The sequence below is a fragment of the Rhinolophus ferrumequinum genome, chromosome 15 (genome assembly GCF_004115265.2).
Source record: "Rhinolophus ferrumequinum isolate MPI-CBG mRhiFer1 chromosome 15, mRhiFer1_v1.p, whole genome shotgun sequence".
NCBI classification, from domain to species: Eukaryota; Metazoa; Chordata; class Mammalia; order Chiroptera; family Rhinolophidae; genus Rhinolophus; species Rhinolophus ferrumequinum.
The window spans coordinates 47,885,883-47,909,398 of record NC_046298.1 but is presented as its reverse complement, the minus strand read 5'-3'; positions in this window follow the sequence as shown (position 1 = coordinate 47,909,398).

Sequence of the window (23,516 nt, the reverse complement as noted above, 5' to 3'; positions counted from 1 at the left end):
GATAGATCATCCAAACAGAAAATAAATAACGAAATAGAAGCGCTAAATGACACATTAGATGGAATGGACATAATTGACATATATAGAGCACTTCATCCTAAAACATCAGACTATACATTTTTTTCTAGTGTACATGGAACATTCTCAAGGATAGACCACATATTGGGACATAAAATCAGCCTCAGCAAATTTAAGAAGATTGAAATCATACCAAGCATATTCTCTGATCACAAGGCTTTGAAATTGGATATCAACTGCAAAAAGAAAGCAGGAAAAAACACAAATACATGAAGATTAAACAACATACTTTTAAAGAACGACTGGGTCAAAGAAGAAATTAGAGGAGAGATCAAAAGATACATAGAGACAACTGACAATGAAAATACATCCTACCAAAATTTTTGAGATGCAGCGAAAGCAGTTTTAAGAGGGAAATTTATATCATTACAGGCCTATCTCAGGACAGAAGAAAAATCCCAAATAAATAACCTCACATTTCACCTTAAAGAACTAAAAAAAGAAGAACAAATGAAACCCAAGGTCAGCAAAAGAAAGGAAATAATAAAAATCAGAGCAGAACTAAATGAAATAGAGAACAAAAAGACAATAGAAAGAAATCAATGTGACAAAGAGCTGGTTCTTTGAAAAGATTAACAAAATTGACAAACCCGTGGCTAGACTCACTAAGATAAAAAGAGAGAAGACACTAATTAACACAATCAGAAATGAAAGAGGGGAAGTTATCACAGACACCACAGAAATACAAAGGATCATCCAAGAACACTATGAAGGACTATATGCTGAAAACTATAAGACATTTTTAAAAGAAATTGAAGAAGACACAAAGAAATGGAAAGATATTCCATGCTCATGGATTGGAAGAATCAACATAGTTAAAATGGCCATATTACCCAAAGCAATGTACAGATTTAATGGAATCCCCATCAAAACCCCAATGGCATTTAAAAAAAAAATGGAACAAAAAATCATCAGATTAGTTTGGAACCACAAAAGACCATGAATAGCCAAAGCAATCTTAAGAAAAAAGAACAATGCTGGAGATATCACTCTCCCTGACTTTAGCTTGCACTACAGGGCAACAATAATCAAAACATCATGGTATTGGCAGAAAAACAGACACATAGACCAATGGAATAGAATTGAGAACTGAGAAATAAAACCACATAAATATGGACAGATAATTTTTGACAAAGAAGCAAAAATCATACAATGAAGGAAAGACGGCCTCTTCAATAAATGGTGCTGGCAGAATTGGAAAGCCACATGCAAAAGAATGAAACTGGACTGCTATCTGTCACCATGTACCAAAATTAATTCAAAATGGATCAAAGACTTAAGCATAAGACCTGAAACAATAAACTGCACAGAAGACAACATAGGTACGAAACTTATGGACCTTGGGTTCAAAGAGCGTTGTATGAATTTGACTCCAAAGGCAAGGGAAGTAAAAGCTAAAATAAATGAATGGGACTACATCAAACTTAAAAGATTCTGCACAGCAAAAGAAACCATCCACAAAATAAAGAGGCAACCAACTGAATGGGAGAAGATTTTTGCAAACAGTGCCTCCAATAAGGGGCTAATATCCGAAATATACAAGGAACTCATGCAACTCAACAACAAAAAAACAAACAACCCAATTGAAAAATGGGCAGAGGACCTGAAGAGACATTTCTCCAAAGAAGACATACAAATGGCAAATAGACATATGAAAAAATGCTCAACATCACTAATCGTGAGAGAAATGCAAATAAAAACCACAGTGAGATATCACCTCACCCCAGTTAGAATGGCTGTCAACAACAAGACAAATAGTAACAAGTGTTGGAGAGGCTGTGGAGAAAAAGGAACCTTCATACACTGTTGGTGGGAATGCAGACTGGTGCAGCTGCTATGGAAGGCAGTCTGGAGGTTCCTCAAAAAATTAAGAATGGAATTACCATATCACCCAGCAATCCCTCTCCTGGATATCTCCCCCCAAAATCTGCAAACATTTATACATAAAGACACATGTGCTCCAATGTTCATTGCAGCTTAATTTACGGTGGTCAAGACATGGAAACAACCAAAATGTCCTTTGATAGATGAATACATAAAGAAGTTGTGGTATATATACACAATGGAATACTATTTTGCCATAAGAAAAGATGAAATAGGAGCATTTGTGCCAACTTGTATGGATCTCAAGATTATAATGCTAAGCAAAATAAGTCAGGTAGAGAAAGCAGAGAACCATACGATTTCACTGATATGTGGTATATAAACTAAAAACAACAAGAGAACAAAGGAAACAAATGAGAAACATAAACTCATAGACACACACAATAGTTTAGTGGTTACCAGAGGGTAAGGGGAGCGGGGGGTGGTAGATGAGGGTAAAAGGGATCAAATATATGGTAATGGAAGGAGAACTGACTCTGGTGAACACACAATGGGATTTATAGATGATGTAATACAGAATTGTACAACTGAAATCTATATAACTTGACTAACAATTGTTAGCCCAATAAACTTTAATAAATAAATAAATAAGTAATAAAATAAAATAACATAACATAAAAAAATAAAACTCTGAAGACTCCACCAAAAAGCTATTAGAAACAATAAATGAATACAATAAAATTGCTGGCTACAAAATGAATGTACAAAAGTCCATTGCATTCCTATACACTAACAATGAAATCCCAGAAAAAGATATTTTGAAAAATTCCTTTTGTAATTGCGACAAAAAGAATAAATTACCTAGGAATAAACTTAACCAAGGATGTGAAAGCTCTATATGCTGAAAACCATCAGACATCTTTTTTTTTTTTAAAGTAAAGAAGACACAAAGAAATGGAAAGACATTCCGTGTTCATGGATTGGAAGAATCAACATAGTTAAAATGTCCATATTACCCAAAGTAATATACAAATTTAATGCAATCCCCATCAATATCCCAATGGCATTTTTTAAAGAAATGGAACAAAAAATCACCCATTTTTATGGAACCACAAAAGACCACAAAGAGCCAAAGCAATCCTAAGAAAAAAGAACAATGCTGGAGGTACCACACTCCCTGACTTCCGCTTGTACTACAGGGCTACAATTATCAAAACCACAGGGTATTGACAGAAAAACAGACACACAGACCAATGGAATAGAATTGAGAACCCAGAAATAAACCTACATAAATATGGACAGATAATTTTTGACAAAGAGGCCAAAAACATACAATGGAGAAGAGACGGCCTCTTCAATAAATGGTGCTGGGAGAATTGGAAAGCCACATGCAAAAGAATGAAACTAGACTGCTATCTGTCACTGTGTACAAATATTAACAAACTGGATCAAAGACCTAAACATAAGACCTGAAACAATGAAATGCATAGAAGACAACATAAGTACTACACTTATAGACCTTGGGTTCAAACAGCATGTAGGGAAGATGTTGAAGAAAATTTGTCTTCATTGGTTGATGTGAGCTTTTGTCTATTAGCTTTTATCTGTTTCTGTGTGTGAGGTGATTTCTGTGCTGTGATCTGGGGTTGAGTAAATTCCCCCTTTGGTCTCATTCTCCTGAGCAGGGGAGACTTGAGATGAGCTTTTCTGTTTGGTCTCATTCTCCCGATCAGGGGAGATATGAGATGATGTTTGCTGTTCTGTCTGTGCTGTGAGGTGATGGTTGGCTTAGGGTTAAAGAAACTGTTGATCAGGGGTTGAGAGAATTCCCTCTTTGTTCTGTCTGTTTCGCCCATATCAGCAGATGAAGTGAAGAAGTAACTAAGTTATATCAGGACGACGTGATAGGCATGTTACCAGGCTTTGGAAGACCTTGGGCTGATGGTCCCAAGCAAGAACAGGAGATATTTCTTATCCGGATGAATTGGCCCTTTGGCTGGATGGGCAGCATTCATATCAGTAACTGCCGGACCCTCCCAGAACTGGCCATTCCTGGAGGGGGAGGCAGGAACAAAAAACTTGGCTCTAAGGTACATCTGAGAAAATATGTGACAGACCTCAGTTGGCATTACTAATTATAATTAATTATTATTTCATCATTTGGTCATTTGTCATTGGTGATTCTTCATCATTCTAACATTTTGAAGACTTCCAGCAACATGCAGCTTACAACACCAGGGGATGTCCTGACTTCCAGCCGCGAACCTGGTGAGGTCTGGCTGGTTCCCGGCCTCTCCAGTGTTGTTCCCCACAGTGTTGTTAGCGTTCTTGAGAACTTGTTAGTGTCTAGAAAACTTGTATGCAGCTTGCAGCCTACAACATCAAAAGACATAACTTCTAACAACAACAGCAATGACAACAGCAACATTCTTGGGAACTAGCAAGCAGTGGTGTGGGAGACGCCTGAGTTTCTCTCAGCTACAGACCTGACAAGGTTTTGATTTACGACTTTTCCAGTGCTGTTCTCCCCCAGTTTGGTGAGCTTTTGACATCTACTGTAATAGTTACTATCCTATAGAACTTATTTCTGCTTTTGGATACTCCTTACTGATGTTGTGTATTTAGCCAAGTGATTTTTGATCAATAGCAAACATATGTTGGGATCTCTTAAACTTATATGGATGTGTACTCCTATGACGTGACATTGTTATCAATGTATATAGTTTAGTCTTAACCACCTTAACTTTCTGTCATTAGCACATTCTATTAATTGCCTTTGTCTTTTGCTAGTGCATATTGCTAAATACATTGATTAGATATTGCTAAATAAATTCATTAGCCCCATTCTAGCATGTGTTCCTCCTCCTTCTTTTCCCCGCTTGTCTTTACAGAGCATTTTATGAATTCTGCATCAAAGGCATGGTAAGTGAAAGTTAAAATAAATGAATGGGACTATATCAAACTAAAAAGCTTCTGCACAGCAAAAGAAACCATTGACAAAATAAAGAGGCAACCAACTACATGGGAGATTTTTGCAAACAATACCTCTGATAAGGAACTCCAAAATATATAAGGAACTGATACAACTCAACAAAAAAATTCCAAACCAATTAAAAATTGAGCGGAGGACGTGAATAGACATTTTTCCAAGAGGATATACAAATCGTCAATATACATATGCAAAAATGTTCAACTTCACTAATCATCAGAGAAATGCAAATAAAAACCACAATGAGATTTCACCTCACATCAGATCGAATAGCTATCATCAACAAGACAAATAATAACAAGTGTTGGAGAGGCTGTGGAAAAAAAGGAACCCTCATACACTGTTGGTGGGAATGCAGACTGGTGCAGCCACTGTGGAAGGCAGTGTGGAGGTTCCTCAAAAAATTAAGAATGGAATTACCATATGACCCAGTAATCCCTCCCCTGGGTATCTACCGAAAAAAATCTGAAAACGTTTATCCATAAAAATATATGTGTTCTGATGTTCATTGCAGCTTTATTTACAGTGGCGAAGACACGGAAACAACCAAAGTGTCCTGTGATAGATGATTGTATAAAGAAGATGTGGTATATACACACAATGGAATACTATTCTGGTATAAGAAAAGATGAAAGAGTGCCATTTGCGACCACATGGATGGAATTTGAGATTATTATGCTACGCAAAATAAGTCAGGCAGAAAAGGTCGAGAACCATATGATTTCACTGACATGTGGTATATAAAACTGAAAACAACAAAGGAACAAGACAAACAATTGAAAAACCAAAAACTCATAGACACAGACAATAGTTTAGTGGTTACCAGAAGGTAAAGGGGAGGGGGTTAGTAGATGATGGTAAAAGGGATCAAATATATGGTGATGGAAGGAGAACTAACTCTGGGTGGTGAGCACACAATGGGATATATCGATGATATATTACAAAATTATACACCTGAAATCTATGTAACTTTACTAATGGTTGTCACCCTAATAAACTTTAATTTAAAAAAAAAGATATCATGAGAAGAATGAAAATGAAAACACAATGACCTGAAAATCTATGGCATGCAGCGAAAGCAGTACTAAGAGGGAAATTGATAGCAATGCAGACCTACCTCTAGAAACAAGAAAAATTCCAATCAGCAGTCTATCTTTACACCCAAGGGAACTGGAAAAAAAAACAAAACAGCAAAATAAGCCCAAGGTGAGTACAAGGATGGAAATAAAAAGATCAGAGTGGAAATAAATGAAATGGAGACCAAAAACAAAACAAAACAAAAAACCCCCAAAAAACAAACAAAAAAAAAATACAAAAGATAGATGAAACCAAGAACTGGTTTTTGAAAAGATAAACAAAATTGACAAATCTTTAGCCGGACTCATCAAGAAAAAGCAAGAAAGGACCCAAATTAATAAAATTACAAATGAAAGAAGAGACGTGACAACAGGCAACACAGCAATTCCAAAAAAAAAAAAAAGTTAAGAAAATACTATGAGCAACTATATGCCACCAAATTAGACAATCTGGAAGAAATGGATAAATTTCTGGAAGCATATCATCTTCCAAGGCTGAATCAAGAAGAAAGAGAAAACCTGAGCAGACTGATTACTGCAAACGAAATCAAATCAGTAATGAACAAGCTCCCAACAAACAAAAGTCCTGGACCAGATGGCTTCACAGGTGAATTTTACAAAACATTCAAAAATGAATTATCACCTATTCTCCTCAAACTATTCCAAAAAATCCAGAAGGAGGGAAGGCTCCCAAACTCATTTTACAAGGCCACTATCACCCTGATCCCCAAATCAGACACAGACATTACAAAAAAAGAAAACTACAGGCCGATTACCCCAATGAACATACATGCAAAGATCCTCAACAAAATATTAGCAAACTGCATTAGACAATACATTAAAAAGATCATACACCACCATCAAATGGGATCCATTCCTGATATGCAAGATTGGTTCAATATTCACAATCAATTAACCTGATACACCAGATTAACAAAATGAAAAATAAAAATCATATGATCATATCAATAGATGTAGAAAAAGCATTTGACAAAATCCAGCAGCTATTTATGATAATAAACTCCTGGCAAAGCGAGACTAGAGGGATCATATCTCAACGTAATAACGGTCATATATGATAAACCCACAGCTAACCTCATACTCAATGGGGAAAAGTTATAACCATTCCCCTTAAGATCAGGAACAAAACAAGGTTATCCACTTTCTCAACTTTTATTCAACATAGTTCTGGAAGTTCTAGCCTTAGCAGTCAGACAAGAGAAAGAAATAAAAGGTATCCAAATTGATAAGAAGGAAGTACCATTCTTTCTATGCAAATGATGCGATACTATATATAGATATCCCCAAAGATTCCACCAAAAAACTATTAGAACTGATAAATGAATTTAGTAAAGTAGCAGGATTCAAAATTAATATTCAGAAATCAGTTGCATTTGTGTACAAACTATCAGAAGGAGACATTAAGAAAACAATCCCATTTACAATTACTTCAAAAACAATAAAATACTTAGGAATAAATTTAACCAAAGAAGTAAAAGACCTGTACTCAGAAAATTATAAGATATTGGAGAGGTAGGAATGGTGGCAGTGAGGTGGTCTTCTTGTGTTCTCCTCCAGAACTTACCACAAATTGAATCCATCGAAGGACTCTCTGCTCATCACACAGAACAGCTAAGAGACTCCTACGAGGATTACTTGAAAGTGGGCATACCGTATGAGCAGGGGAAGAGGGAAGGGAGTGATGTAGAGACATGGCCCACATCCGAGGCTGCGGAGACGCAGGAGGACCCAGGACACAGACCAGAGATCACAAGAGCCAGGAGGTGGGCTCTTTCTCTGCATCCCATAGCTGATCTCTCCTTCCTAGAGAGCAGCACATCCAGTGTTTGAAGCAGTAACAGCTGAGACCTCCAGCTGGGCCCTAGGTCAGACAAAGAAGTAAATGGGGAATCTTACTGGGCCCCTCCCCACACTCTCCCAAAGCAATCCTACCCCTGCTCTTCCAGAGTCTCAAGCTGGAGGCCCCTGAACTGAGGAGTACTGTCAGATTACAGAGAAGCCATAGTGCTCAGGATCTGGGAAGACCTGGTTTGCCGCTGTGACCTAGGGAAGAGGCCGGGAGAGTGTGACACCGCTGGAAGACTCCTCCATGCCCAGCCCCCAACTTTTCTGGCCTGCCTAGGGCAGGGCAATTACAACTGAGGAGACACACCCAGGCGTCAGCAGCAGGTGGCAGAGGCAGCTCTGGGCTTTCAGCAGCTCAGAAATCTCACACCTTCCATAACCCTGCCAAGACGGAAGAAGTGCCCTAAGACTCAGGAGACCTAGGCACAGGGCTGGCTGTGGTACTCTCAGCAATGGTATGTGCAGGCAAGAGCAGAAACTGCACTGACTTTGTAAAAACTACCATCCACACCCCATGGCTCCACTCTTCTAGAACTGCAGTCCCAGGGTCACTCTGGGCGCCAGGTGGCCTGCTCTGCCTCCACGAGACGCAGAGGACTCTTTGTGCAGCAGAGGACAACCTGGAGAATACTTGTTGGGCTTAAGTCAAGACTGGCACTGCTTTTTTTTTTTTTTTTTTTTTTTGTATTTTTGATATGTTTGCCTGTATTGGGTGTGGGTTATCGGTTGTTTTCACATGTGAGTGTATTTGGTTTTCTGAGCTTCTTTGTTGCTGTTGTTGTTGTGCTTGATTTGCTTTGTTCTGAAATTGCCCTACACCAGGGCCCAGCCCAAGAGGCACAAAATTCAACACACCCCGAGGCCAACTCCAGACCAAACCAGAGTATGACTGGGTTTGACCTACAAGTGACACACCCAGAGGGAATTCTCTACCAGCACAAGAGCCCATAGGCGCCAAGCCTTATCTGAGGGGTCAACCCTCACGCAGCAGATCATCCACTGTGGGCAGAGCCACGTCTCACAACTAGTCAGTCTAGGAGTCAATGCCACCTACTGACAAGCCAAAAACAATTAAAGCTCAACTTTAACAGGACAATACACACAATACAAGGGTTGTTGCGTCCTGTGCGATGAGGGTTGTGGGGAGCGAGGAGGGCGGTGCAGGGTTAAGAAAAGACAGTAGTCATGAATAGAGTTTAACGGGGCCAAGGGTCATGCAGCCTCAAGGACTGGACACGCCCAAAGCATTAGCTTTTATTAATTAGGTGGGGATAAAGCTTGTCAATCTCAAGATCTGTGAATTCCATACACTATAATAGGAAACTGATTCAAGCCAATCACCCTTGCCTGCAGGCAGCTGAACTGTAAGACTCAGGATGTTTGTACTTCCCCAAGGGACAAAACCTATATGCATATGAATAGATGGAGAGCACATCATTGAATCTCTTCCCATGCAGGTTGTGGGAAGGAATGCAGCCACAGAGGCAGAAGCTTTCCTTAGCCTGGGGAAGGTGGGGGGCTGTGCCCACCTCTACGAACCCCGTGGGTTCTCCTGTTGGTTCCCACTCGACTGAGCCTGGCTTGAGTTGTCTCCCCTGTGGGGAATCTTACTCATCATTGGCTGACCAGCCATCTTTTGGGGGCCAAACAGGGAGACATGAGGTGCAAACACAAAGGTGAAGCAAAGTCCCTGAAAGGATCCGTCTCACAGACTCTCCTTTCTTTGAGGGCAGGTACAAGGAGACTGATGGGTAGGCGGCTGTGTGGCCACAAAGGGTCACCTTTGGAGCACATGCACAGGAGAACAGGGAAGTGGTGCAAGTCAAATATAAAGGACACATACTACATAAGATCACCCAGCAAAGACCAAGAACCCCATGGGATCTACCCAATACATCGAAGCAAACACAGAGAGTCAGCTAGAATGGGGAAAGAAAGAAACATGTCCCAAATAAAAGAACAACTTCTTTCTTGCTTCTTTTGTTCCAGAATTGGAACAAAATGAAATAGAGACACAGTTCAGAACACTGATGATAAGAATGTTTAAGGAGTTTAGTGATGACATAAAGAAGGATAGAGAAATCATAAATAACAACCAGTTAGAACTAAAGAATACAATATCTGAAATAAAGAACACTCTTGAAGGAATTACCAGTAAGTTAAATGAGGTTGAGGATCGAATCAGCGACTTAGAAGACAAGTTAGCAGAGATCACCCAAGCAGAACAACAAAAAGAAAAAAGAATAAAAAACAATGAAAATCATTTAAGAGACCTCTGGGATAACATCAAGTACAACAACATGCACATCATAGGAATACCAGAAGGTGAAGAGAGGGAGCAAGGGATTGAGAACATATGTGAAGTAATAGTGTCCGAAAACTTCCCTCACCTGGTGAAGACATACATGCCCGGAAGTGCAGAGAGTTCCAACCAAGATGAACCCAAACAGGCCCACACCAAGACACATTATAGTTAAAATGGCAAAGGTGAAAGACAAAGAGAGAATCCTAACAATAGCAAGAGAAAGACAGCAGGTTACATAAAAGGGAACTCCTATAAGCCTATCAAATGACTATAGTTTCTATAGAAACTTTGCCAGCTCAGAAGGGAGTGGCAGGAGGTATTCAAAGTGATGAAAAACAAATGCCTACGACCTAGATTCTTTTATCCAGCAATCATTTAAAATTTAAGGAGAGATAAAGCACTTCCAGAAAAGAATAATCTTAAAGGAATTAATTACCACCAAGCCAGCATTGCAGGAAACATTAAAAGGGCTTCTATAAGTAGAAGAACGATGAAAACCATCTAACTACAAATAACAAAATGGCAATAGCTATGTTAATACCTATCAATAATCATTTTAAATATAAATGGATTAAATGCTCCAATCAAGACACATAGGGTGGCTGAGTGGATAAGAAAGCAAGACCCTTGTATATGCTGTATACAAGAGACTCACCTCAGATCAAAAGACACACACAGGCTGAAAGTGAAGTGTAGGAATAAGATATTTCATGCAAATGGAAATGAGAAAAAAGCTGGAGTTGCAATACTTAAATCTGACAAAATGACTTTAAAACGAAGAATATATTAAAAGACAAAAATGGGCACCACATAATAATCAAGGGATCGATCTAACAAGAGGACATAACCCTGGTAAACATCTATGCACCCAACATAGGAGCGCCTAAATATATAAAACAGATATTGACTGACATAAAGACAGAGATCAACAGTAACACTATCATAGAAGGGGACTTCAACACACCTCTGATCAAAAGGGACAGGTCTTCCAGACAGAAAATCGATATGGAAACAACGGCCTTAAATGATACATTGGACCACTTGGATTTAATCGATGTTTTCAGACCATTTCACCCCAAAGCTGCAGGATACATGTTCTGCTCAAGCGCATATGGAACATTTTCCATGATAGACAACATGTTAGGCCACAAAAAAGTCTTGATAAATTTAAGAAAATTGAAATCATACCAATTGCCTTCTCTGACCACAGTGCTATGAAATTAGAAATCATACTACAGGAAAAAACTGGAAGACACACAAATACATGGAGGCTGAATAACATTTTACTAAATAATGAATGGGTCGACAATAAGATCAAGGAAGAAGTCAAAAGATATCTTGAGACAAACGAAAATGAAAACTCAATGACCCATAATCTATGGAATGCAGCAAAAGCAGTCCTAAGAGGGAAATTCACAGTAATGCAGGCCTACCACAAGAAAAAAGAAAAATCAAAAATCAACAGTTTATCCTTACATTTAATGGATCTGAAAAAAGAACAGCAAAATAAGCCCAAAGTGAGTACAAGGAATAAGATAATGAAGATCAGAGAGGAAATAAATAAAATAGAGACCAAAAACAACAACAACAACAACAACAAAAACAATACAAAAGATCAATGAATCCAAGAGCTGGGTTTTTGAGAAGATAAACAAAATCGACAAACATTTAGCCAGACTCATCAAAAAAAAAAAAAAAAGAGAAAGAGGACCCAAATTAATAAAATCAGAAATGAAACAGAAGTGACGTCAGACACCACAGAAATACAAAAAATTTTAAGAAATTACTATGAACAACTATATGACAGCAAATTAGACAATATGGAAGAAATGAACAATTTTCTAGCAGCATACAACCTTCCAATGCAAACTCAAGAAGAAACAGGAAACCTGAATGGACTGTTTACTACCAGGGAAATTGAATCAGGAATCAACAAGCTCCTAACAAACAGAAGTCCTGGACCAGATGGCTTTACGTATGAATCTTACAAAACATTCAAAATAGAATTATCACCTATTCTCAAACTATTCCAAAAATCCAGAAGGAAGGAAGTCTCCCAAAGACTTTTTATGAAGCCACTATCACCCTGATCCCAAAATCAGAAAAAGACATTACAAAAGTAGAAAACTACAGGCCAATATCCCTAATGAACATAGATGCAAAAATCCACAACTAAATATTAGCGAAGAGAATTGAACAATACATTAAAAAGATCATACACCATGATCAAGTGGGTTCATTCCTGGTATGCAAGGGTGGTTCAACATCCGCAAATCAATTAATGTGATACACCACATTAACAAAATGAAAAGTAAAAATCATATGGTCATATCAATACATGCAGAAAAAGCATTTGGCACAATCCAGCAGCCATTTATGATAAGAACTCTTAAGAAAGTGGGAATAGAGGGACCATATCTCAACATAATAAAGGCCATATATTATGAACCCACAGCTAACATCATACTCAGTGGGGAAAAGCTAAAACCATTCCCCTTAAGATCAGGAACAAGGCAAGGTTGCCCACTATCTCCGCTTCTATTCAACATAGTTCTGGAAGTTCTAGCCACAGCAATCAGACAAGAAAAAGAAATAAAAGTCATCCAAATTGGTAAGGAGGAAGTAAAATTGTCACTGTATGCTGATGACATGATACCATATAGAGGGAACCCTAAAGACTCCACCAAAAAAACTATTAGAACTGATAAATGAATTTAATAAAGTGGCAGGACACAAAATTAATATTTAGAAATCAGTTGCATTTGTATATACCAATAATAAACTCTCAGGAGGAGAAATTAAGAAAACAATCCCATTTACAATTGCTTCAAAGACTATAAAATACCTAGGAATAAATTTAACCAAAGAAGTAAAAGACCTGTACTTAGAAAATTATGACATTGAAAAGAGAAATTAAAGAAGATGCAAATAGATGGAAACACATACCATGCTCATGGATAGGAAGAATTAATATCGTTAAAATGTCCATACTGCCTAAGGCAATATACAGATTCAATGCAATTCCTATCAAACTATGAAGGACATTTTTCACAGAAATAGAACATATAATTTTAAAATTTATACGAAACCATAAAAGACCCTGGATAGCCTCAGCAATCTTGAGAAATAAGAACAAAGTGGGAGGTATCATGATATCTGGCATCAAATTATACAACAAGGCTACAATACTCAAAACAGCATGGTACTGGCATAAAAACAGACGTATAGATCAATAGAACAGAATAGAGAGCCCAGAAATAAATCCATGCCTATATGGTCATTTAGTCTACGACAATGGAAGCAAAAATTTATGTTGGGGTAAGGGCAGTGTATTCAATAAATGGTGCTGGGAAACCTGGACAAACACATGCAGAAAAAATGAAGTGGACCACCTCTTATACCATATACAAGAATAAATTCAAAATGGATTAAAGACTTAAATGTAAGCTCTGAGATCATAAAACTCCTAATGAAAATATAGGAAGGAAGTTTACAGACATTACCTGAGTAAGATTTTTACTGATATATCCCCTCAGGCAAGTGAAGCAAAATAAAAAATAATAATATGGGATTACACCAAACTAAAAAGGTTTTTCACAGCACAGGAAACCATCAATAAAACAAAAAGGCATCATACCGAATGGGAGAAGATGTTTTCTATTGATACATCTGATAAGCGGTTAATATCCAAAATTTATTTTTAAAAATGTATACAACTGAACACCAAAAAGACAAACAACCCAATTAAAAAATGGGCAGAGAACATGAAGAGATATTTCTCTAAAGACGACATACAGATGGCCAACAGACATATGAAAAAATGCTCAATGTCACTAATCATTAGAGAACTGCAAATAAAAACCATGATGAGATATCACCTCACCCCGGTGTGCACTGTTGATGGAATTGCAGATTGGTGCCGCCACTGTGGAAAACAGTATGGAGGTACCTCAAAAAAATGAAAATGAAACTACATTATGACACAGCAGTTCCACTCTTGGGTATCTCTCCAAAGAAATCCAAAACACTAATTCGAAAAAATATATGCACCCCTATGTTTATCGCAGTGCTATTCACAATAGCCAAGATATGGAATCAACTGAAATGCCCATCGGTAGACAATTGGATAAAGAAACTGTCGTACATTTATACAACGGAGTATTACTCAGCCATAAAGAGGAATGAATTCTTATTATTTGCAATGATATGGATGGACGTAAAGAATATTATGCTAAGTAAAACAAGTCAGATGGAGAAAGACAAATACCATATGATGTCACTTATATGTGGAATCTAAAAAACAGAATAAATGAACAAACAAAACAAACATATACTCAGAGATATGGGGAGGGACTGATGTTTGATAGATGGGGAGGGGAATGGGGAAGAAGGTAAAGGGATTAGAAAGAACAAATTAGTAGTCACAATATTGTCACAGGGATATGAAATACAGTATGAGGAATATAACCAATAGTGTTGTAAAGATTATGTAGGGTGCCAGATGGACTCTGAACTTATCAGGGAGACCACTTCATGGACGATGTAGATGCCTGATCACTGCACTATACACCTGGAGCTGAAGTTGAATAATATTGTATGTCAACTATAATTAAATTATATGTATAGAGTCACGGGATGTGGAGTACAACATAGGGAATATAGTCAATGAAATTGTAACAGCTGTATACAATGTCAGATGGGTAGTAGATTGAGGGGTTATCACTTTGTGAGGGGTGTAAATGTCTAACTATTACGTTGTTTTGTACACCTGAAACTGAAAAAAACAAAAAGAACTAAACTGTGGCACATCCAGACAATAGGACATGATTCAGTGCTAAGAAGAAATGAGCTATCAAACCATGAAAAGACATGGAGGAAACTTAAATGCATATTACTAAGTGAAAGAAGCCCATCTGAAGGCCACATACTGTATAATTCCAAGTGTATCATATTCTGGAAAAGGCAAAACTCTGGAGACAGTAACAAGCTCAGTGGTTGCCAAGGGTTGTGGGGAGGAAGGGTGGATAAGGGGAGCACAGAGGATGTTTAGGGCAGTAAACGACTCTGTAAGACACTGTAATGATGGATACCTGTCATACATTTTTCCAAATCCACAGAAGGTACAACACCTGGAGAGATCCCTGAGGAAACTATGGACTTTGGGTGATTACAAAGTGCCAATATAAGTTCATCTATTGTAACAAGTTCATCCCTCTGGTGCCAGCATGTTGATAATGGGGGAGGCGGTTGGTGGGTGGGGCAGGGGTGTATGGGAAATTTTTTCTTCCTGCTCAGTTTTTCCGTGAACCTAACACTATTCTAAGAAATAAAACCTATTTTTCAAAGAACAGGAACCAACTGATTCATCTGAACTTGATGTCAGGGTCATGGGTGGTGGTCAGGATGGGTGAGCAGCGGCTTTTGAGGCAGTTGAGACATCTGTCATCCTATGAAACACCCCTCACCACTGCTGAGGTTGGCAGTGAGGAGAACCGAGCTCAAGGAAGAGAGTTATTTCCCTTTCTGAGAGAAAATCAACAAGGAAACAAAAAAAGCTTGGGGTCAAGCTCTCCGACGTGACTTCCCTACCTGTCCCTTGGGCTTCATAGTTGCCACTGTTCGCATGGGTTGTCCCCAGAGGAGCACATGCCTGTCTCAGTCCCTCCCCTGCTCCTCTGTAGAGAGCCTCTCTTGGTGGAGAGACCCCTAATCATGTAGACCAACTCTGTCCCACGACCTAAGGCTTGGCTGAGTGGAAGGCCCTCAGACTCAGGTGATTCCAAAGGGAGCTGAGACAATCAGGGAAACACAATATTACTTCCCCAAGCATCAAGCTCTCCTGCCCCAGGCTGGCGTCCACAGCTTAGAGACTTAATCAAGAGTGGATTCTGAGTCAAGTCAGGAGCACCTCACCTGGATGTCTCTTCCAGGGCCCAGTCTGGGCCACTCAGGTATCTCCAAGTCAAGGGAAGAGCCCCCCAGCTGCCCAGCATGGTAGCTACTAGCCATGCGTGGCTATTGAGCAGGTTACATGAAGCCAGTCTCAATTGGGATGTACTGTATGTATAAAACACACACTGAATTAAGAAGACCTGGTACAAATCAAAGGGCGTAGTAGGTAAACACTGTGTTTACCTTCTCTCACAACCATATCAAAATTACAACTAATCTACAAAACAACCATTATTGAGAATCACCTAAAATCAAGCTGAACTGAAGCCTTTCAACTAAGGACATGCAGAAGAATGTGCACCTCCAGACTGGTAGGAAGGTCAGAGCTGCTGAATGGGCTGGTCCCACAGCCACATGTGACCCTTAAGGATTGGGAGGGCTATTTCGGCTGTGGGGGTCTCCTCCATCCCCTAAAAGAGTGAGAGATTCCAGCCCAGGGTTCCAGTGCTGGGGAGAGAAGTCCCCATAATTTCTGGTTGTGAGAACCAGCAGAGATTGTGACTGAGTGAGACTGAGGGCAGCTGAACTCCTAGGCACCCCTCTAAAGGGACTGCGCTTGGACTTATTCACCAATGGAATCACTCGCTCTCAGCTCCAGTGTTGGGGCAGCAGCTGGAAAGGTGGCAGGGATAAATGGTGGGGAATTGAGTTGTCTGACTTGGAACAGGGGCTGGAGAGACAGCTTTCTCTAGGACGGGGGAGCTGGCAGAGGCCATTGTTTCTTTGTTGAGCTCTCCCCATTCCTGGTATGTGGACACAGGTGGCCACCATATCTGAATCTCCACCGTTTGTTCACCACGCCCTGCAAATTCAGGACCTGGCCCTGCCCAACTTTCAGGCACACCCTGGCTGCTTTCAATGACTTTTTTGTGCAGACCACTTGCCTTGGCTCAAGCTGCAGATTTTCCTAGGGTCTCTCAAATGTTCTCAGAAACCAGACAAGCAGCGTCTGGCTTGAGCGTGTCCTGTACCTCTGGCTGAGCAGCAATAAGCCGGCACTAGCGGCAGCCAGTCTTGGCCTCTCAAGGCGCTTCCAAGCCAGCACTGGCAGCAGCCATCCATGGATTTCTTTCTGGCTCCCGCTGCGTGGCCCTGAATGGGGCACAAGCTGTGGCTGAAGTAGACCTACAGCGGATCCCCTCCAAAGTGGTCCTGGGGCTCCGCCCCCAGTGGTCAGTGTCAAAACGAGCTGGAGCATCACCCAGCCACCTCCAACTATGACACACCCAAAGGGCAGATTGGGCAGACACCAGAGTTCTGCTGAGGCAGATCCTGCTCTGTAGGGTCAGCCTCTGCACAACAACTCTTCCACTGTAGTCAAGGCCAGTCCTCACAACTAGTGAACCCAAGGGTCAATCCCTCCCATTGATGTGCAATTATCAACCAAGGCTCAACTACAAGAGGAGGGCACACACAGCCCACACAAGGGACACACCTGGAGTGCATGGCTCAGGTGACCAGAAAGACTGCACCACCGAACCCCACAGCTCACGTACTACATTAAGGCCACTCTACTAAGATCAGAAGACATAGCAGCCCTACCTAATACATAGAAACAAACACAGGGAGGCAGCCAAAGTGGGGAGACAAAGAAACATGTCCCAAATAAAAGAACAGAACAAAGCTCCAGAAAAAGAACCAAGCGAAATGGAGGTAACCAATCTATCAGATGCAGAGTTCCAAACACTGGTTATAAAAATGCTCAGTGATCTCAGGGAGAACTTCAACAGAGAAATAGGAAGCATAAAAATGCATATGAAAACCATAAAGAGAACCAGTCAGAAATAAAGGATACAATAACAGAAATAAAGAATACATTATAGGGAAGCTACAGTAAATTAGATGAAGCAGAGGATCCAACCAGCGATGTAGAAGATAAGGTAGCAGAAAACACCCAACCAGAACAGTGAAAAGAAAAAAGAATCCAAAAAATTGAGGAGAGTGTAAGGAGCCTTCGGGACAATATCAAGTGTACCAACATTTGCATTACGGGGTACCCGAAGGAAGACAGAGAGCAAGGAATTGAAAACTATTTGAAGAAATAATGACAGAAAACTTCCCTAACCTGGTGAAGGAAATGGACATACAAGCCCGGGAAGCACAGAGTCCCAAACAAGATAAACCCAAAGAGGCCAACACCAAGACACATCATAATTAAAATGCCAAAGGTTAAAGACGAAGAGAGAATCTTAAAAGCAGCAAGAGAAAAGCAATTAATTGCCTACAAGGGAGCCCCCATAAGACTGTCAGCTGATTTCTCAACAGAAACTTTGCAAGCAAGAAGGAAGTGGCAGGAAATATTCCAAGTGATGAAAAGCAAGACAAGATTGCTCTACCCAGCAAGGCCGTCAGTTAGAATTGGCCAGATAAGGAGCTTCCCAGACAAGAAAAAGTTTAAGGAGCTCATCACCACCAAACCAGTATTACAAGGAATGATCGAGGGACTTTAAGATGGGAGGGGGTTAAGTATGTGTGAAAGGGGAAGGGATTCAGAAGTACAAATTGGTTGTTACACAGTATGGGGAATATAATCAACAATGCTGTAAAGATCATGTAAGGTGCCAGATGGGCACTGGAGTTATCAGGGGGATCATTTCATAGACTGTGCAGATGCCTGACCAATGCGCTATACACCTGAAGGTGAAGTAGAATAATATTGACTGTCAGCTATAACTAAATATATAGGTGTATATAGTCATGGGATGTGGAGTACAACATAGGGAAGGTAGTCGATGGTATTGTAACAGCTCTATAAGATGTCAGAGGGGTAGTACCTTGGGGAATGGGTTATCATTTCATGATGGGTTTAAATATCTAACTATTGTGTGGCTTTTTACACCTGAAACTAGTTTTAAAAAAATTTTTAAAACGTAAACAAACAAAAAGAAGACATAGTACCAAAAAAAGAATGTCAGCTATCTCATTGATCATTTTTTACATTGAAAATATAACATTTTAAAATAGTTGGGTTAAAAAATAAAAACAGACTCAAAACTACAGAGAACAAACTGATGGTTGCCAGATGGGAGGGGTTTGGGGGTGGGGTGAAAAAGGGGAAGGATTTAGGAAATACAAATTGGTAGTTACAAAATAGTCATGGGATATAAAGTACAACACAGGGAATATAGTCAGTAATATTGCAAGAACTATGTATGGTGCCAGGTGGGAACTAGACTTATCGGGTGATCACTTAATAAATTATATAAATGTCTAATCACTGTGTTCTACACCTGAAGCTAATATAATATTGATGTCCACTATAATTGAAAAATAAAAATAAAATAGTTTGAGTTAAATAAAACACATTATTATAACCAGTTCCCACCAGTTTCTTTTTGCTTTTTTAATGTGGATGCTAGGAAATTAAAAAAATGCATATGTGGCTTGTATTTGTGGTTTAAATTATATTTTTCTTGGTCGGTACTGGTTTGGAGTCAACTTACCACTTTAACAGCACACACACGCTTTCTTTCTAAGGAAAACACAAGAGAATGGGCACCTCCCCTAAAGCAGACTCCAATCTCAGGAGAGAATATGACCAAGAGGCGTTCCCAGAGACCTATGTTTTCTGTTGAGCTGACTTTCCCACGTCTTGCTTGACAGACTGTGCTAGACCCCCCCTTTTTTTTTAACATTCCAAAGGTTTGAGGCATAAGACGCGCAAGGCAGTTCCTCTGGATGGCACTCCCGCTCCATGTTAAAGTGGCTTCGTTTATGTTACTGTTTACAGGAGAACACGGTGGTGGTTTGATGCACTTACATACTGCAACACGGTTCCCACCGCAGCGTGAGCTCACACCTCCATCACATCCTGTAATTGTCATTTCTTTTTTTGTAGTGGAGACATTGAAGATCTTGTCCCGCAGCAACTCTGAAGTAACACCACAGTGTTGTCGACTGCAGTCACCATGCTGTGTGTTAGAACTCCAGGACTTCCTACTTTGCTGCAGGCAGTTATTTCTCAATCAGAACACCAAAGAAAGCACTAAATATAAAACAGAAATATAGGTCAATTCGGCTATAATGAGATTTGGAAATTCTGTTCTTCAAAATTGGCCAATAAGAGAGTGAAACTTCCCATCCCCAAATATTTCATCCTGTTCCCCCTCATCTACCACCCACTCCCCCGCACAATGTGAGTATAGATGATGTATTACAGACTCGTACACTTGAAACCTATGTAACTTTACTAACCATTGTCACCCCAATAAACTGTAATTAATAAAAAAAGAGAGTGAAACCTCAGCTAGAGTGGTATTCACAGTGGCTGTATCTGGCGAAGAACTCACCCATATAACAAGAAAAATAGAAAGCTTCCTACTGTTTACTTAAAAAAAGATAATCAACCTGTTTTATAATGAGGAAGTAGGAAAAAGCTCAAATAGACATTTCACAAAAATAAGAACAATATCCAAATAACCCAAACCATACGAAAACGTCCCCAATTGCATTAGTCAGCAGAGAAATGCAAACTAAAACCACAGGATATCACTACCCACAACAGCGAAGCTAAAATAGAAAGGTGACAGCTTGATGAATTGGTAAGGATGTGGCACAGTCAGAACACTGAAGTGCACTGGATATAAATTGATACAGTCACTTTGAACAATGTTTGGCAGTACCTACCAAAACTGAATATGTGCACAGCACGAAACACAGCAGTTACACTCCTAGGTTTATTCCAGCAGAAATGCTCATATCCACTCATTACGAAGTATGCAATAAGACATCCAAAGCAGCGCTATGCCTCAGAGCCTAAACTAGAAGCTAAAGAAGGCCCAATAACACTAGAAAGAAAGTGTACTTTGTGGATATTCACACACCAGGATACTCGAAAACAACGAGGATCGATGGCCGACACCTCCACATGCATCACTGTGGATAAATCTCACAAACCTTTGTTTGAACAAAAGAAACCACCCCAAAAGATAGTAGAGTATATTCACATCTATGTAAAGAACCCAAACAAGCAAATTTAACATATGCTGTTAGAAGTCAGGGTAGTCATTGCCCTTGGAGAGAAGTTACTGGAAAGCAGAATAAAGTGGGAGCAAGAAATGTTCCGTTTATGAACCAGGGTGGTGGTGACATGGCTGTGCCCAGGTAGTGAGGCTTCATCCAGCTGTGCCTCTGACACGGGCATCTTCCGTCCATTATATTTCAACACACACATACACACACACACACACACACACACACACACACACACACACACCCTGAGACACACCATAGTGAAACTGCTGAAACAAAAACAAAATATTAAGAGTACTGAAAGAAAAAGAACACATTTTCAAATGAGCAACCATAAGATTTACATTTTACTCACAACGAAAATGATTAACGCCAGCAACCAGGTGAGGCTATATTTAAAGAGCAGAAGGAAAGTATCAGCCAAGAACTCTACAACAAGAGAAAGCACCCTTCAACAATGGGCGTGAAATAAAGACATTTCAGGGAACAAAAAGCTGTATTCACCACCAACAGACGGGTGCCAAAAGCATAAAATTTCAGGAAAAAGCAAAATAATATCTATGGAAACAAAGAATGCAGAAAGGGAGGAAATCAGTGGAAAGGGCAAATATCTGACAAAGACAGAAATTCCAAACGATTATTTCATCATTAATGAATTAATAAAACATTGGCACATGCTCACTCTATATTTGACAAGATTTAACAAATCATTTTACTTTGTCATAAAGTTAAAAACGTCAATGGACATACATACATGCATACAGATACTGTACACATGTGGTAACACTGTATCTACACACAGGCAATGGAAATTGAGCACGAGATTTCAGATGCTGTTTACTCGAGGTGAAGAAGGAATGGGGCAGGATGGGGTACACCAAGACACAGATAGGACTTCTTCAGTTTTCTAGTTCTCCTGAAGGACGTTGATTTCACAGGGGTTTTCTCTACATGCTCCGTTTAATGTTCTCTAAATTGGCCTTTGGACATTGACCGGCAGCATGGTGGTAAGTGTACAACAGTCAGCTCTCTGAAAAAATATCTGATTCGTAGCATTTGCCAATTTCTGTAGTGTAAATACTCACATCATGGCTGATTTCCAGCTACAAAAGGGCACCACTGAACGTGGGTTTCGGAGCCGGTTTGAGCTGGCTGACTCCAGCACACCACAGAGTGTAGCATTAAGTCAAGGAAAAATTGTGTTAATCCAAGGGCCAGAGCTATAGGGCTGTCCTTAAGGAAAATAAAGTTTAGGAATCGGGAACAGGGAGGAATGTGGGGGGAAGGGAGGGAGAGAGGTAGAGAGGGAGGGAGAGAGAAAGAGAAAGAGAGAGAGAGAGAGAGAGAGAGAGAGAGAGAGAGAGAGAGAGAGATGCTAGATATAGAAGATAGATAGATGATAGATAGACAAGTGATACTTAGATGATACATGGATATTGATATATAAAATGCAATGTAGATAAATGAGAGATACATGAGAGACAATAATGATGTTTAACACATAGTGTAGATAAATGATAAACACATATAGATACATGAGAGAAAGCTAGATAGATAGATGATGAGAGAGAGAGGGGTGAGGGGACGAAGAGGGAGGAGAGGGAAAGGGAAATCTTATTTGGCCAACGAACAAGAGGATTTTTTTATAAAACCCTCAAGAAATAGTTTCTATATGTATCGTACTTTTCTATTAAATGGATTTCTACGGTACATTCAGTAATTCATTGACCTCCAGAAGGAAGATTCATATCTTTATAAGTGACACTGACTCAAAATTCTAGTTGGAATAATCATTTGAATTTGTGTGTTTCAAATGTTTCTTTTTATTTTTCAAGAATAATATATTTACATATTTAGTTGGTAGAGGAATATTGTGTATAATAATAATAAGACCTTGTAGTTAAGGAAAGTAAAAATATTTGAGCTTCGATGTGAGTTTGGTAAAACCACAATGTGAGCATTTGGGATCTGAGGCTTGGGGCACAAATGCATTCGTGCTGGGCACTGATTAGGTGATGAGTTTGCCTAACTCGGCCTTGCGTCTCCTGTAGAAAAATTTCAGGAAGCTGTGCTCCCTACTCTGCTCCAATCTGGGAAGATCAGAGACCTATACAGATGGGGAGGAAAACTGCTCGCTTTTATGTATGGTTGTTATTTAAACTGCGAAGTGCTAGCACGCCACATCCTGTGCGCTTTCTAGTTTGGACTGGCTCCTTCTTTGGGTGCAGCCGAAGCCTTTTGCATCTCCCACATTCGTTGCCTGTGTGTTTGTCTCAGTGAGTCCAGAAAGGGATGAGAGGAGAAGGGTATAGAGGAAAATCCTGTCCTATAGACGTGGCCTTCCACAACCCAGAGCTGAGGTTGGGAGGCTGTGGAAAGCCAAGTTCATCCACTGTGCAAGCCCAGGCCAACTGCCAAGGGTTACAGCCAAGACGACAGGATCCAGATGAAGGGG